Here is a 16,322-nt window from a genome sequence, read left to right as displayed (position 1 = left end):
TCTCCAATGGACTGCAGGGGGAGGAGTTCACAATCCTGGCAGGATCGGGTCTGTGGGCTCTTGGTGGATGCGGTAGGTCTCGCTGCTGCTTGTATGTAAAAGCAGTTGTTTTTCTACTGCTGCTGATATTTAAAGCAGGTAGATTGATCTCTTAAACGGGATATAAGGGGAGGAGCTCTCGATAGTGGCGGCTGGTCTTGGTGCTGTTTAGGTGTAAAAGCAGTTGATCTCCTCCTTCTGATGATATTTAAAAGCAAGCATATTGATTTTTCCAACGGAATGCTGGGGGAAGAGCTTACTTGTCTGGCTGGATCAGGGCAAAGGGCTCTCGGTAATGGTGGCTGGTCCTGTTGCTGCTTAGGTGTAAAAAACAGTTGATCTTCCTAGTGGACTGCAGAGGGAGGTGGAGCTCACACTCTTGGTTGGATCGGGTCTGTGGGCTCTTGGTAGTTGCGGATAGTTCCGCTGCTGCTGAGGTGTAAAAGCAGTTGATTTCCCACTGTTGTTGATATTTAAAAGCAGGTAGATTGATCTCTCCAATGGACTGCAGAGGGAGGAGCTCACATGCCTGGCTGGATCGGGGCAAAGGGCTCTTGGTAGTGGTGGCTGGTCCTGCTGCTGCTTAGGTGTAAAAGCAGTTGATTTTCCTAGCGAACTGCAGGGAGGGTGGAGCTCATATTTTTGCAGGATCGGGACTGTGGGTTTTTGGTGGGTTGGTCCCGTTGCTGCTGGGTGTAAAAGCAATTGATCTCCCACTGCTGCTGATATTTAAAAGCAGGCAGATTGTCCAGGGAGAGGAGCTCTGCACTCAAACTGCCATCCTCCTTGCCTCCAAGTTCCAAGTACCTACAAATCCAAAATGTGGCTCTGCAAAGGGTTTGAGTTTGAGACCACTGGTTTATATGAATTTATTCAGGTACTCAAGCATTTTAAAGTTAAAATAAATAAATAAATAGTTATTACAGTGAACCACCAGAAGAGACAATAAATCTGCCAGAAGATGTTTTTGATTCTTATGATTTTTAGTAAGGTTTTCAACTAATAAAAAAAAACCTACATTCTGCATTAGAAAACCTTTGCCCCCACTGTAGAAACAGTTGATAGAAATAGCACTCCAAAATTCAAAGCACATATTTTCTCGTCTAGGATGACAGGTCAGATGTTCTCATACTTAGATAATGTTACAGGATATTTCCAATTCTGAGGAACTTCAGACATATTTCAGGCCCAGCCATATATCCTCCCCCCTCCCTCCCCTATCACCCCCATGACAGGTAAATAGAACAATAGATTGCTTGGTATAGAGGATTATCTTAACCAACAGGTTCTGACTGAGGAGGCTTGGGGTGGTAAAATCTCATTTTATAAGGATTTATTAAAACATGTCCAAAGGTTAGTCTCTGTATATAAATCTAGTGGATATAAGCAGCTGAAGTGGATTTGTCTGTTAAATGTGCTACACTGATCAGATTTAAATGCAGAAATTGAGTGGTATTTTTTTAATAAATGGTACAAAGTCTCTAATCCCATTGGCTGAGTTCTGTCAGTTGATTTAGCTCAGCTATGTCATGTGTGTACAAAAGATAGAGGGAGTTTATGGTATCACTGATGACATTTTAATGTTGCAAGAGACATCTTGTCGGCACAGTTTCCAGAGATGGACAGTGTGTGTTAACCTTTTGTTTTCTTTTTATAAATTAATATAATGCTGAAGTAGATCTTGAGACCATTAAAACACAGCAGTGTCAAGTTATTTTTAATTGTCATATAAATTCTGACTGTACTATGAACTTGGAATGAAGATTGGAAATGCGACTTAATTCATCCTCTCAGATAACTAAATTTAAAATTTTTATTTTTATTTTTTTTAAAGATTTGAATATCCATGATTATGGACTTGATGTGTTTAACTTTGTGCCAATTTCTATTCACATTCTGGTCTTTATCTGCCGTCATCAACGGAGCTTATAATTGAAAGAGAAAAACGTCCAAATACCGGCCTAAGTCGGCACTTGGACGAACATTTCTCAAAAACGTCCAAGCGCCGATAATAAAACCGGGTTTTAGACGTATTTAAAAACGACCTAGACCTTCATAGTGCCCCTCAACATCCAAAGCTAAACGGGGCATTTCGGGAGGCGTGTTAAAGGCGGGAGTTCGGCGGGATGTGGGCCGGCTTAGACTTAATCGTACAGCATGTAAAACTGAAAGTTTTACAACAGAGCTTAGATGGAACTTGGACGTTGTGACTTAGACCATGTAAAACATGGTCTAAGTCACAAAAAACCACCTAAACTCACCAGATAAGCACTTCAAACACATAACGCAGACCCCCACACACTACCCCAGTGATCACCAACACCCCCCCTCCATAAAAATTTTATTCACAACTTTAAATTTCAGCCTCCAGACCTTCATCACCCGGCTGCCTGGCATAGGAAAGCCTAGTCGTCCAGCCCAGAGGCAGCTTAAGTCATTTTGGGGGTGGGTTAGGGACCCATAGAGAAGAGGACCCATGCCCATAAGCCCCTGTAATCACTGCATTGATACTTAAACATGAGCACTCCCCTATACACCCCCAAAACCCTTTTTTACTGGCATATAAGTGGCTCCTGAAGCTATTGAGGTGGTAGATAAGTGGGTCTAGGGGATTCTGGAGGTGGTTTGGGGGGCTCACCGTGACCTACAAGGGAGCTGTAGGGAGGAGAAGCCATGGCACCCTTTTTGTGAAGTTCATAGCAGTGCCCTGTAAGGTACCCCACTATTTAGGTGGCATGTCTGAGTGTTCAATCCATCACTTTGCAGACCCCTCCCACGTCCAACAGGGCTTGTTCTAGGCGTTTTGGACTTGGACGGAAAGTTGGACGGAAATGTGGTATAAAGATGGACGATTTAGTGGCGGACGTATAATTAGACGATTTTTGAAACAAAAAAAAAGTTGGACATATCTTTCAAAAATGTGTCTTAGGTTCTTTTTAACTTTGGACGACTTGCGAGATGGACGTAAACGGACTTAGACGTCCCTTTCGATTATGCCCCTCTATATGTTACTTGTAGTTTCTTGAAATATACTGTTAAAACAGAGGTACCTAAACTTTGTTATGCAACTTTAAGGCATAATTTAAAAAGAACATACAAATTGGAATTGAGACATTCTTTTTGGGACAGTAATATTTTACAGCCTTTTCTAGAATACATGCAAGAATATATGTCAATATGGCAGCTGCATGCAGAGGGAGCATCCATTTTACAATTGTCAATGTTTAAAACATCAACAGCAACTCAACAATATCCTATATAATAAAATGCACTGTAGGTCTGTGGCCGAAGGAGTGCGCATGCGCGCTTATACGTCACCAGCTGATCGCCTCCACAAGCAGGACTGCAGCCAGCCGCTGATCTCCGTTCCTCCTGCACCATGGCACACCAGGCATGTCCCTGCCTCCCCCGCCGCTGGCCTCGGGCTCCTGGGGGCCGGCGGTGCGAGCCGCCCGGCCAGTGCTGAGGCCCCGCCTCCCCGCTACACAGCGCCGCCAGACCCGACAAAACGGCCCTACACTCACAGACCCGCGAGCAGGGTTGCCATGGAAACCCAGCCGGAATAACATGCAGTCGCGCAAGGGTCAGTGAGAGGGGATCAGGAGCTAAAGAGATATTGAAAAAAACAACAGTGTACAAGGAAAGAGAGACACACAGACACTCACAGAAGGACAGGGGGCTAAAGAGACAGATTGAAAAAATAACAAAACACAGAGGACAAGGAGAGAGATTGATCCAGGGAAAAAAATGACAAACAGACATACAGCAGCCAAGGAGACAGACAGAGAGACAGTGGGCAAGGAGACAGCAAAAAAAAAAAAAAATACAAACAGCCAATGAGACAAACAGAAAAAAATAAAAAATACAATGCCCAAGGATAAATTCAGGAAAATAAACCATACAGACATACAGTGGCCAAGGAGTTAGACTGCAAAAAAGACATACAGCAGCTAATGAGACAGACAGACTGACAGCGACCAAGTAGACAATCAGCAAAAAAACACAAACAAACACAGAAAGAAAAAAAAGAGAAACATACAGCGGCCAAGGAGACAGGCATGCAACAAATAGGAAAAATATAAAAACTTTTAATAAATCAACCATACGTGAAGAAGGAATAAAAAAAAAAAAAAGGAAGAGACACAGGGAAACACAGGATCAAGAGCATACAGAGAAAACAAAAGTTTGCAGGAATCAGGAACATATAGAGAAAGGAGAGCAGAGACCCCTGCAAGAAGAGAAAAATAGCAAAGAGACTGGGGATGAGAAAGAGAGCAGAGATGCTTGCAGGGAGAAAAAGCTAAGCAGTAATGTTACAGCTTGAGAGTGCAGACTGAGGAAGAAAGCAGAGACAGCGCTACACAGGGAAATGGAGGGAGGAAAGAGACAGAAAGAAAAATACAGACATAAATTCTAGCACCCGTTAATGTAACGGGCTTAACGACTAGTATATATATATATATATATATATATATCCAAGTGTCATCATTTATACATACGTATATGTTGGTAATTTCAGAACACAGATACCATAAGTGCTGAAACATAAATGTATATGCTTGCCATTTTAAAAATCTACACGTCTTGTCTGTGCCCAGTTAGGTACAATCAATTCACAATCACATTTAAGGGGGGGGAGGAGAATACAAGGTGATTAAGGTGATAATTCCCCCCCTCCCCTTCAAAGTGCTACCCAAAATTAGCTCTTTAAAAAAAATCAAGAGAGAGGCTAGTATCTAAAAGACAAAAGACCAAAGCAAAGAGTTGGACTCTAGAAACTTGAAGCAGCATAGTGAAGGACGCTTTATTCATAATGAGGTACAGTATTTTTCGCTCCATAAGACGCACTTTTTCCCCCCAAAAAACTGGGTGGAAATAAGGGTGCATCTTATGGAGCGAATACCCCCCTGTACCTTTTAAAAAATCCGTCCGGCCATCAGCGCTCCTGCCATTCCCTCCACTGACTCCCGAATTCTTGTGGCAGCATCAGAGGGGAGCACTTTTTAAAATCCTGCTGTCCAGTACAGAATGGCAGGAGCTTTCAGCGCTCCTGCCCTTCCCTCAGCTGATTCCATAACTCTCGCAGCAGCGTCAGAGCGGAGCACATGAATGTTTGCCGCCAGTTCTCGCGGGACTGACGGCAGCCATTCACAGAGTGGAGCAGGACCAGGCGGGAACACAAAAAGCTCGCGCCTGCCTCATGCTCCGCTCTGACGCTGCCGCAAGAGTTTTGGAGCGCTGAAAGCTCCTGCCATATTGCACAGGATGGCAGGATTTAAAAGAGTGCTCCCCTCTGAAACTGCCACGAGAGTTTGGGAGTAAGTGGAGGGAAGGGCAGGAGCGCTGAAAGCTCCTACCATACAGTGCTGGACGGCAGAATTTTTAAAAAGGTACGGGGCCTGCCTGCCTGCTTGCCTCGAGGTGGGAGGCCCTGCCAGGGATGGGGCCATGCATGCCTACCTGCCTCAGGGTGGAAGCCCTGTCTGCCAGCCACTAGCTCTGCCTGCCCTGCCCTGCCAACTACTAGCCCTGTCTGCCCTGTGCCCTGCTTGCCAGCTATTAGCCCTGCCTGCCCTGTGTCCTGTCCCTGCCTGCCAGCTACTAGCCCTGCCTGCCCTTTGCCCTGTCCCTGCCTGGTGCCCTGTGCGGCCTACCACTAGACCACCAGAGGGGGGGACAGGGGACAGAGCCTGATAGGGAGTGGGGACAGGGTTCAGAGCTTGGCAAGGAGTATGGGGTTGGGTACAGAGCCTAGCAGGGAGAAATTGGTTCAGAATGGGTATTTTCTTGTTTAACTCCTCTAAATTTAGGGTGCGTCTTATGGTTAGGTGTGTCTTATGAAGTGAAAAATACAGTAAATTCTATAAATGGCACCTTAATCGGGGATGCCTAGCTGAAATCCATGCACAACTTAATTTTCCTTAATTAGTTTAATTGGCATAATAATTGATCAAGCCATTAAAAACTAATTAAAAAAAATGTACAACAATTAAAGTTGCATGCGGAATTCTGTGTGGCACCTAGTGATGCCTATGTTGGGTGCCTACCAGTGTCTAACAATGTCCACTTGAAAATTAGGCGTGGTTAGAGATAGAGAATTGGCATGGTATGACTTAGGCATCTATAGTAGGAGCTGATATATTAGACCAGGAAAATTCTGGCATAATGTACCAGCACCTATTATTAGGATGCCTAGCAACACCTAAGTCAAGTTAGGGACTTAAGTGCTGCTAGGCATGATTCTGTAAATGGCGCTTAGCGGTTGATTGACAACTGCGCTGAGTGGCGCTGCTACCATTTATAGAATCAGGCCAACAGTGCCTGACATGGTACTCATATCCTAAATGTACACACTTGCATGAAGAATGTGTACAATGGAATACATTACAGATGTTGGGCTTTCTATTAGATAGACTGTGAGCCCACTGGGACAGATAGGGAAAATGTTTGCTGTACCTGTATGTGTGAGGACGATGTCAAGAACTGAAAAGCTTGAAGAGCAAAGTCAGTCGTCTGAAGTACAGGATCCTGGAACTGGAGGGATTCTACATCCCAGAAGGCCCATTCCAGACAGCCGAAGACTCTATGAGAAAGAGGCACATCGAGGAACAAGTCAGGGAGCTCGAGAAATTCATCGAGGATGCCTACAGGAGAGTGGAAGAGCATGAGCAGAGCAGGAACAAGGAAGATGCACTAAATGGAGGACAAGAACCATCAGGCACCAAGGCAGAAGGAACCTATGGAGGAAACTCACAGGAAGAAGAGGCAAGATCCAAGCAGTGCCTAGAGGGAGAAGAAACGAAGCGCACCATGGACACGGACCTGCGACCGCAGCGGAAGCTGAAAAGAGGGAAATCTGCAATCCTGGTAGGAGACTCAATCCTAAGACAGGTGGACAGTCACATAGCAGGAGGGAGAGAGGATCGGCTGGTGACCTGTCTCCCAGGAGCAAGAACTAAGGACATCGTCGACAGAATTGATAGGATCCTGGAAGGAGCAGAGACGGAAAAGACGGCAGTGATGGTCCACGTTGGGATAAATGATGTCACCAGGAGAGACTACAGCAGGAATACACTTACCGAACAGTTCAAGATCTTAGGAAGAAAGCTGAAGATGAGGACTCAGAGGATAGCGTTCTCGGAGATTCTGCCAGTACCGAGGGCAGATGTGAAGAGGCAGACGGAACTACAATCAATAAATGCGTGGATGAGGAGATGGTGTGAGGAAGAGGGATTTCACTTTGTGAGGAACTGGACAATGTTCTGGGGCAAGAACAAGCTCTTCAGGAGAGAAGGACTACATCTGAGCACGGCGGGAACTAGACTACTAGCAAACAACGTCAGGAGAGGAATAGAGCAAGCTTTAAACTAAGAATAAGGGGAAAGCCGACAGTTGACCAGGTGTGGATGATTCAGAAGACAGTATCCCAAAAAGATACTGAGTGGGGAAAATGCTGGGAAGACACAAATGGAACAAAACAAGAGCTGAAAAACCAAGGGAGACAGACGAAACAAGAGGAGGATAGGAGAAGTGTACTACAAGGGGAAGACAAAATGGAGCAAGATGAAGGGAAAGAACAAAAGGAGGACAATGAGAACGTACCACAAGGGGATGACAAGAGAGACAATAACCAGGAGTCTGCAGGACAGGAAGCAGACAGAAAGAAAAATGAAACGCAAGGGAAAATAACAAGGAGGAAAAAATGCCATGACTTGAACTGCATGTACACTAATGCAAGAAGCCTAAAGAACAAAATGGGGGACTAGAAGTCATGGCCAAAGACGAGAACCTAGACATCATAAAGATCACGGAAACATGGTGGAACGAGGAAAACAAATGGGACACAGTACTGCCAGGGTAAAAGCTCTACCGAAGAGACAGGACACATCAGAAAGGAGGAGGAATAGCACTTTACATAAAGGACACCATTCACTCGACCAGAGTGGACGCAGCAATGACAAATGGCCAACTGGAATCACTATGGGTTAGAATACCAGGAAGAAAAGGAGCTGAGATAAAGATGGGGCTGTACTACCGCCCACCTGGGCAAACTGAAGAAAAGGATACAGAACTGGGAGCCGAGTTGAGGTGAGAATGCAAAAAAGCAAACACCATAGTTATGGGAGACTTCAACTATCCCGGGATAGAGCACCATAGAGCTGATTTTATTGCTTTTATTACTTTTAAGATTTTATTTACTTGTTGTCTTTATTTTTTACTTTATACTGTAGTTTTCTCTGCCTGCTGTTCCCTGCTCTTCAGCCGCCGTGAAGCGGCGGTGCGCCAGACTCCTCCCCCAAGTCAGGTCAGCCCATGCGCTATATATCTGGGCCTACTGCGGCGCACGCCGCAGAGACGCGTGCCAAACATGCATAGGGAGCATAACCTGCTCCTTAGTTCGCTCCTTCGTGCGCTTCCTGAGAGCGCAACTATTTTGAAATTTAACCTGCCCATTTACACATTCGTTAGCTCCTTACTCAAACTTATTAATTCTTTGTTTTTATATTTGTCAGTTCTAAACTTGTTGCTTTTCTACAACATTTCCTATATAATTTTTACCATGCCTACAACTGTTTCAAAGATTCCTGTCTTCTGGGGGCATTGCCCCCCGTCCTATAAAAACATCACAACACGCTCTCCCTTAATCTTTGAAATACCGATTTTATCCCACTCTACTCATAACAAATTTCTAAATCCTTCTTTACCCTATTCTAAAAATCATATCTTAAAAGCTACTAGTCTAAAAATTGGACTTATCAACGCTAGGTCAATTAAAAGAAATATCACCTTTTAAAAGATGCTATCATTAACCTAGACTTGCATGCGCTTTGCATCGTCGAAACCTGGCTTATTGAAGGTGAGGAAGCTTATCTATCCTACTGTTGTCCACCTAACTATGACTTCTATTGGAACCACAGGCACAACCGGAAAGGTGGTGGCCTAGCAGTTATTTTCCAAACTAACTTAATTACCATCTCAGACACTTCTACAGGTACTGTTGGTATCGAATACCTTCAAGTAAAAATTAATTCCACCCCCACAACTGATCTTCTCTTACTCTATACTCTACCACCTATAAACCAAATTAACTTGATCTTACTCCAAAATCTAATTTTTGAGTTCTGTTCTACCTCAGCCCACCCCATTATTCTTGGAGACTTCAACATTCATTTTGAAGATAGTTCTAATATTTTTACATTTGAAATATCAAACTTTCTTAAAACTCTAAATCTACAGACATTAATCAAAGCTCCTACTCATATTGCCAATCACACGCTCGACATGGTTCTTCACTCTGAATCCCAAACCTTATCTTGCTCGGATCCATCGATCTCCACTGTTCCCTGGTCTGATCATTATTTCATCTCATTCTATCTCCACTTCAAAAAACCAGACGCCTATTCTATAACTCCCGAATCCAAAACAATCTTTTTCCGTGATTTCTCTAATTTAGAACTATCAGATATTACCCCTTTCTTCGATCCCCCCACTCCTAATTCTTATATTGCAACATTGGACGAAGAAATAATTTCATGGAACTCATCTTTACAATCCCTTATTGAAAAAAAAATTCCACTTATTTCAAAAACACTTTCAGTACGTAAAATTACAAACCCTTGGTACACGGACGAACTCTCCCTAATAAAAAAACAACTAAGGTCTTTAGAAAGAAAATGGCGACACAATAAATCAGACTTAAATCTTCGAAATTACAAGGAACAGGCATCATTTTATAAAATGAAAATTAATCAAGCTAAAACTAATTACTACAAAAAAAAATATCAAAACCAAAAAATTATTCTATACTGTATTCTATTCTAAAATCTATCGCCCCTTCAACACAAAGAAAACACAATAAACAAAAATGCAACCTCACAGCTCAAGAACTAGCGAATTATTTCTGTTCAAAAATAAGTAACATCCGTAATACTTTGCAGCAAAATTCAACTAACAACTCCAAAACTGACAGTAAAGTGGAATCTAATCTAACTTCCAAATGTTCTAAATTTAAGATACCCACAGTAAAAGATATCAAAATCATTATTCAGAAAACTAATCTAAGAGCCACGCGGTCAGAAATTATACCTCCGAACTACTTGCAAAAATTATTTTCCTGTTTTGGGCCATTTATTCACTCACTTGTTCAAAAAAGTTTAACTGCTGCTTATGTCCCACAGCCATGGAAAACTGCTACCATTACACCCATACTAAAAGACCATAAAATTAGCTCAGAAGAAATTTCAAACTACCGTCCGATAGCCAACATTCCCTAGCTTGCGAAAATAACCGAAAGACTGGTCTTCAACCAACTTTCCGACTTTATTGAAGCTTCAAATGCACTTCATCCGAACCAAACAGGGTTCTGAAAATTTCACAATACAGAACTTTCACTGATTGGAATGATAAACAATATCCACTACTTTCTTGACCACCGTAAATCAGTAGCTTTCTTTTCATTAGACTTGTCAGCGGCCTTTGACACTATCGATCATGCCCTACTATTAGAATGACTTGAATCTTTCGGCATCACCGACCAAGTCTTGAAATGGTTTGAATCTTTTTTATCTAACCGCTCCTCAATTATTTACTTTAACAATGAGCAATCTAAATCTTTTTCAACATCTTATGGGATTCCACAAGGTTCCATTCTTTCCCCTCTTCTATTTAACATCTTTCTATTTAACATGTTTAATCTGTGTCAATCCATCGGATTTATAGCCTCTGCATATGCCGATGACATCCAATTACTGCACCCTATAGACCCGGGAAACAAACGACATTCAGGCAGTGAACAATAAACTAGACTTAATAAAAAAATGGCTTAGCAATAACAAATTAGCATTAAATATAAATAAAACAAAAACAATGTTATTCTCCTGGAAGAAGGACATTAAATTGAGTACTACCTTTACCCTAGATCAGGGGTGCCCAACACGTCGATCGCGATCGACAGGTCGCTCGCTCAGGCGACCCCAGTCGATCGCAGAGCGGGCTCCCTTCTTCCCTTTTCTTTTTTCCCCTCCTGACTGGCCTGCTCCTGAATTCTGCTGCTGCCTCCGCTGCTCAACATTAAAAAAAAAAACCCACAAAAAACGGCTTGGAGAATTTATGCTCCGGGGGCTAACGTGTGCTTGTACCGGCTTCCCTTCGCTTCCCTCTGAAACCGGAAGTTATGTCCGGGGGTGGGAGGGAGAGAGAAGGGAAGCCGGCACGCACATGTTAGAGCCCCGTTCACGGGCTAAAGCAGGAGACAGGTCAGTGAAGCTTGCGATTTTCTCTTCTTGCTGCCAGGTCCTGCCTACTTTCTGTTTCCTCAAAGGCAGGACTCGGAAGCATTTCTCCCAATAGGTCGATCTTGGGCCGATCAGCCTTCCTCTCCCCGACGTCAATTCTGCCGTCCGAGAGGAAGTTCTGGCCAGCGGAACTTCCTCTCCGACGGCAAAATTGACGTCGGGGAGAGGAATGCTGGTGGGCCCGAAGCAAGGAGAGCTTGGCCGGCGGCGGGCGGCTTTGGGGGCCTGTTATCCGATGGCAGCGGCAGTGGCAGTGGCTTGGGGGAGGGCAGGAAGGGCGAAAGAGGGCAGGCAGGGAGACAGAAGGAAAGAAGAGAAACAGAAAAAAAGAAAGGGGGAATGAAGAGAGAAAGAAAGAGAGGGCAGGGAGAGAAGAAGAAAACGTTGGGGGGGGGAATGAGGTCAGGAGGAGAGGAAGCATACAGGCTAAAAGAAGGGAAGAAAGATTGGATGCACAGTCAGAAGAAGAAAGTGCAACCAGAGACTCATGAAATCACCAGACAAGGTAGGAAAAATGATTTTATTTTAAATTTAGTGATCAAAATGTGTCTGAATTTATATCTGCAGTCTATACATAACAAAATTGTAACTTTCCCCCCTCCTCCCTACCCCTTCCTGTTTGTTCAATTTTGTCTGTCTTTTGTTTCATATTTGTAAACTAAATGTATTACCACATTCTGATGGTTTTTAAATTGTACATCGCTTAGATATTGTTATAAGCGATTAATCAAATGAATATTAAACTTGAAACTTATATTTTACAATATGGTCCCCTTTTACTAAACCACAATAGTGGTTTTTAGCGCAGGGAGCCTATGAGCGTCCAGAGCAGCGCTGGGCATTCAGCGCAGCTCCCTGCGCTAAAAACTGCTATTGTGGTTTAGTAAAAAGGGAGGGGGGAGGGTTTTGTCTATTTTTGTATGGTTGATACTGAGGTGACAGTGCATGGAGTCATCTGCTTTGACCTCTTTGAAAAAACCCCGGAATAGGAATGATAATTAACAATTCTATGCGTACAGTGTGCATTGTGTTTTTTTAAAATTTTATTGTTGGTAGATCATTTTGACTTGGTCATTTTAAAAGTAGCTCGCAAGCCCAAAAAGTGTGGGCACCCCTGCCCTAGATAATACCCCTTTTAGATATCATTCCTTCGCTAAAAATCTTAGGCATCATCGTTGATGACAAGCTTTCATTTCATGAAAACACAAGGCAAACAATTAGATCATGCTTCTTTAAATTACGCACGATACGTTCCATATCTAAATTTCTTGAGCCTAAGTTGATTACCGTATTTTCACGCATATAACGCGTGCGTTATACACGATTTTACAAACCGTGCATAACCTTGCACGTTATACGCGTGAGCGCGCTATATAAAATTTTTTTTACGTAGTTCCCACCCCGCCCGACGCCCGATTCATCATCCGGAAGGACCGCTCGCACCCCCACCGCTCGCACTCCCACCCCGATGGACCGCTCGCACTCCCACCCGAAGAACCGCTCGCACCCCCACAGCCTCCCCCCTCCCCCATGGAGAAGCTGTCTACCTTGTTTCCGGATGCCAGTGAGCCCAGCTGCTTCCTCTTCCGGCGATCCCGCCCTTTCTCTGATGTCAGAGAAAGGGCGGGACCGCCGGAAGAGGAAGCAGCGTAGCGCAGGGCTCAGAGAAGGGGCGGGACCACCGGCAGAGGAAGCAGCTGGGCTCACTGGCATCCGGAAACAAGGTAGACAGCTTCTCCATGGGGGAGAGGGGGGAGGCTGTAGGGGTGCGAGCGGTTCTTCGGGTGGGAGTGCGAGCAGTCCATCGGGGTGGGAGTGCGAGCGGTGGGGGTGAGAGCGGTCCTTCCGGATGATGAATCGGGCATCGGGGGGGGGCATCAGGCTTTCAGGATGGGGACAGGATTTCAAGGGGGGACAGGCAGACCTTCAAGTGGGGGCAGCAAGAGGAGAGTCGGGGCAGCGAACGGAGAGTCGGGGCAGCGAACGGAAAGTTGGGGCGGGTGAAAGGAGAGTCGGGGCAGCCAGAGGAAAGTCGGGGCAGCCAGAGGAGAGTCGGGGCAGTGAACGGAAAGTTGGGGCGGATGAAAGGAGAGTCGGGGCGGGTGAAAGGAGAGTCAGGGCGGCATGCGCGGTATATAAAAATTTCTTTACATAAATGTGTGTTTCCCGCGCGCTATACCCGCTATCCAAAATACAGCAATCAAACTGATTTATAATGCTAAAAAATTAGATCATGTTACACCCCTGATGATAGATTCCCATTGGCTCCCCATAAGCCACCGAATCGCATTCAAAATATTACTATTGGTTTTCAAATCTTTAACTTATAATGAACCTCATTATAAGCGCAAAACCTGTACATACCCATATTTAGAAAAGGGTGCAAAAAGAATCAAGCAAAAGACCCGGCATGGATAACCAATGAAGTTAAGAAACATAGAAACATAGAAATAGACGGCAGATAAGGGCCAAGGCCCATCCAGTCTGCCCACCCTAATGTCCCTCCCCTACCATTGCCCTGTGAATAGATCCCTCCTCTTCTTTTGCCCTGTGAATAGATCCCACGTGACGATCCCATCTGGCCTTAAAATCAGGCACGCTGCTGGCCTCGATCACATGTAGTGGAAGACTATTCCAGCGATCAACCACCCTTTCTGTGAAAAAGAATTTCCTGGTGTCAGCTCGTAGTTTCCCTCCCCTAATTTTCCACGGATGCCCTCTTGTTGTCGTGGGACCCTTGAAGAGGAAGATATCTTCCTCCGTCTCTATGCGGCCCGAGAGATACTTGAACGTCTCGATCATGTCCCCCCTCTCTCTGCGCTCCTCGAGTGAGTATAGCTGCAATTTGTTTAACCGTTCCTCGTATGGGAGATCCTTGAGTCCTGAGACCATCCGAGTGGCCATTCTCTGAACCGACTCCAGTCTCAGCACATCCTTACGATAATGCGGTCTCCAGAATTGCACACAGTATTCCAGGTGGGGCCTCACCATGGATCTATACAATGGCATAATGACTTCCGGCTTTCGGCTGACGAAGCCTCTGCGTATGCAACCCATGACTTGTCTTGCTTTGGATGAAGCTTGCTCCACTTGATTGGCAGCCTTCATGTCCTCACTGACGATCACCCCTAGGTCACGTTCTGCTTCAGTTCTTGTAAGGATCTCGCCATTTAGGGTGTAAGTCTTGCATGGATTTTGGCTGCCCAGGTGCATAACTTTGCATTTTTTGGCATTGAAGCTGAGTTGCCAGGACCTAGACCAGCGCTCCAGTAGGAGTAGGTCGTGCATCATGTTGTCGGGCATTGAAACATCATTTATTGTGCATTTGCCCACTACATTACTTAGTTTGGCGTCATCGGCGAATAATGTTATTTTACCCCTAAGCCCTTCTGCCAAGTCCCTTATAAAGATGTTGAATAGGATTGGGCCCAAGACCGAGCCCTGTGGCACTCCACTGATCACCTCCGTCATTTTAGAGGGTGTGCCGTTCACCACCACCCTTTGAAGCCTACCTCCAAGCCAGTTCCCAACCCATTTCGTCAATGTGTCACCTAATCCTATAGAACTCATCTTGTTCAGCAACCTGCGGTGTGGTACGCTATCAAATGCTTTGCTAAAGTCCAGGTACACGATGTCCAGGGACTCCCCAATATCTAGCTTCCCCGTCACCCAGTCAAAGAAGCTGATCAAGTTGGATTGGCACGATCTCCCTTTTGTAAAATGTAATAGGAGACAAGAAAAAATCGTTCCGGAAGTGGAAAAAGGATAAAACCGAGGAAAATTGGAAAGAGCACAGGAAGCATCAAAAAGAATGTCACCGCATTGTCAGAAAAGCAAAAAAAAAAAAAAAAAGAGTATGAAGAGAGACTTGCCAGGGAGGCATGGAATTTTAAACCATTCTTCCGTTATGTGAAAGGAAAACAGCCGGCAAGGGAAGAGGTGGGACCTCTGGATGAGGGAGACAGGAAGGGAGTGGTGAAGATGGAAGAAGAGGTGGCAAACAGGCTAAACACGTTCTTCTTATCGGTCTTCACAAAAGAGGACACATCCAACGTGCCGGAACCGGAAAAAATCTTCAAGGGGGATCAAGGGGGAAAATTATCATGCATGGAGGTAAGCCTCGAGGACGTACTCAAACAGATAGATTAAAAACTGATAAATCTCCGGGCCCAAACGAAATCCACCCGAGAATACTGAAAGAGCTCAGAGACGAAACAGCGAAGTTATTGCAGCAGATTTGCAACCTATCCTTGAAAACAGGGGTAATCCCGGAGGACTGGAGGATAGCGAATGTTACACCTATCTTCAAAAAAGGATCGAGAGGCGACCCAGGGAACTACAGACCGGTGAGCTTAACCTCGGTTCCGGGGAAGATGGCCGAATCATTGATCAAGGAAAGTATCAATGAGCATATAGAAAAACATAATCTGATGAGAACAAGCCAGCATGGTTTCTGTAAAGGAAGATCATGCCAAACAAACCTACTGCATTTCTTTGAAGGGATAAGCGAACAATTGGACAAAGGTGACCCCCATAGACATCGTATATCTGGACTTCCAAAAAGCCTTCAACAAGGTACCCCATGAGCGCCTACTAAGGAAACTGTGGAACCACGGGGTGGAAGGGGACGTGCACAGATAGATCAGAAATTGGCTGGCAGACAGGAAACAGAGGGTAGGAGTAAAGGGACAATACTCTGACTGGAAAGGGGTCATGAGTGGCGTCCCGCAGGGGGTCAGTGCTGGACCGCTGCTGTTCAACATATTCATTAACGACCTGGAAGTAGGGACGAAGTGCGAAATTATAAAATTTGCGGACGACACAAAACTCTCCAGTAGGGTTAAAACTATGGAGGAATGTAAAGAACTACAAAAGGACCTGAACAATCTGAGTGAGTGGGCAAATAAATGGCAGATGAGCTTCAATGTAGAGAAATGTAAAGTTTTGCACCTAGGGAAAGGAAACCCGATGTATAACTACACAATGGGG

The 16,322-nt window shown here is 44.7% G+C and overlaps 1 protein-coding gene across 1 annotated transcript in view; it reads right to left on the bottom strand.

Moving 5' to 3' along the window:
- SYT10 (synaptotagmin 10) overlaps positions 1 to 16,322 on the bottom strand; it is a 229,693-nt gene that overhangs the window by 146,724 nt on the left and 66,647 nt on the right. The window lies entirely within an intron of this gene.

Source organism: Geotrypetes seraphini, chromosome 7 (assembly GCF_902459505.1).
Source record: "Geotrypetes seraphini chromosome 7, aGeoSer1.1, whole genome shotgun sequence".
In the NCBI taxonomy this organism is placed as follows: Eukaryota; Metazoa; Chordata; class Amphibia; order Gymnophiona; family Dermophiidae; genus Geotrypetes; species Geotrypetes seraphini.
The sequence above is the reverse complement of the archived record's forward strand: the minus strand, read 5'-3'. Positions and strand labels throughout refer to the sequence as shown.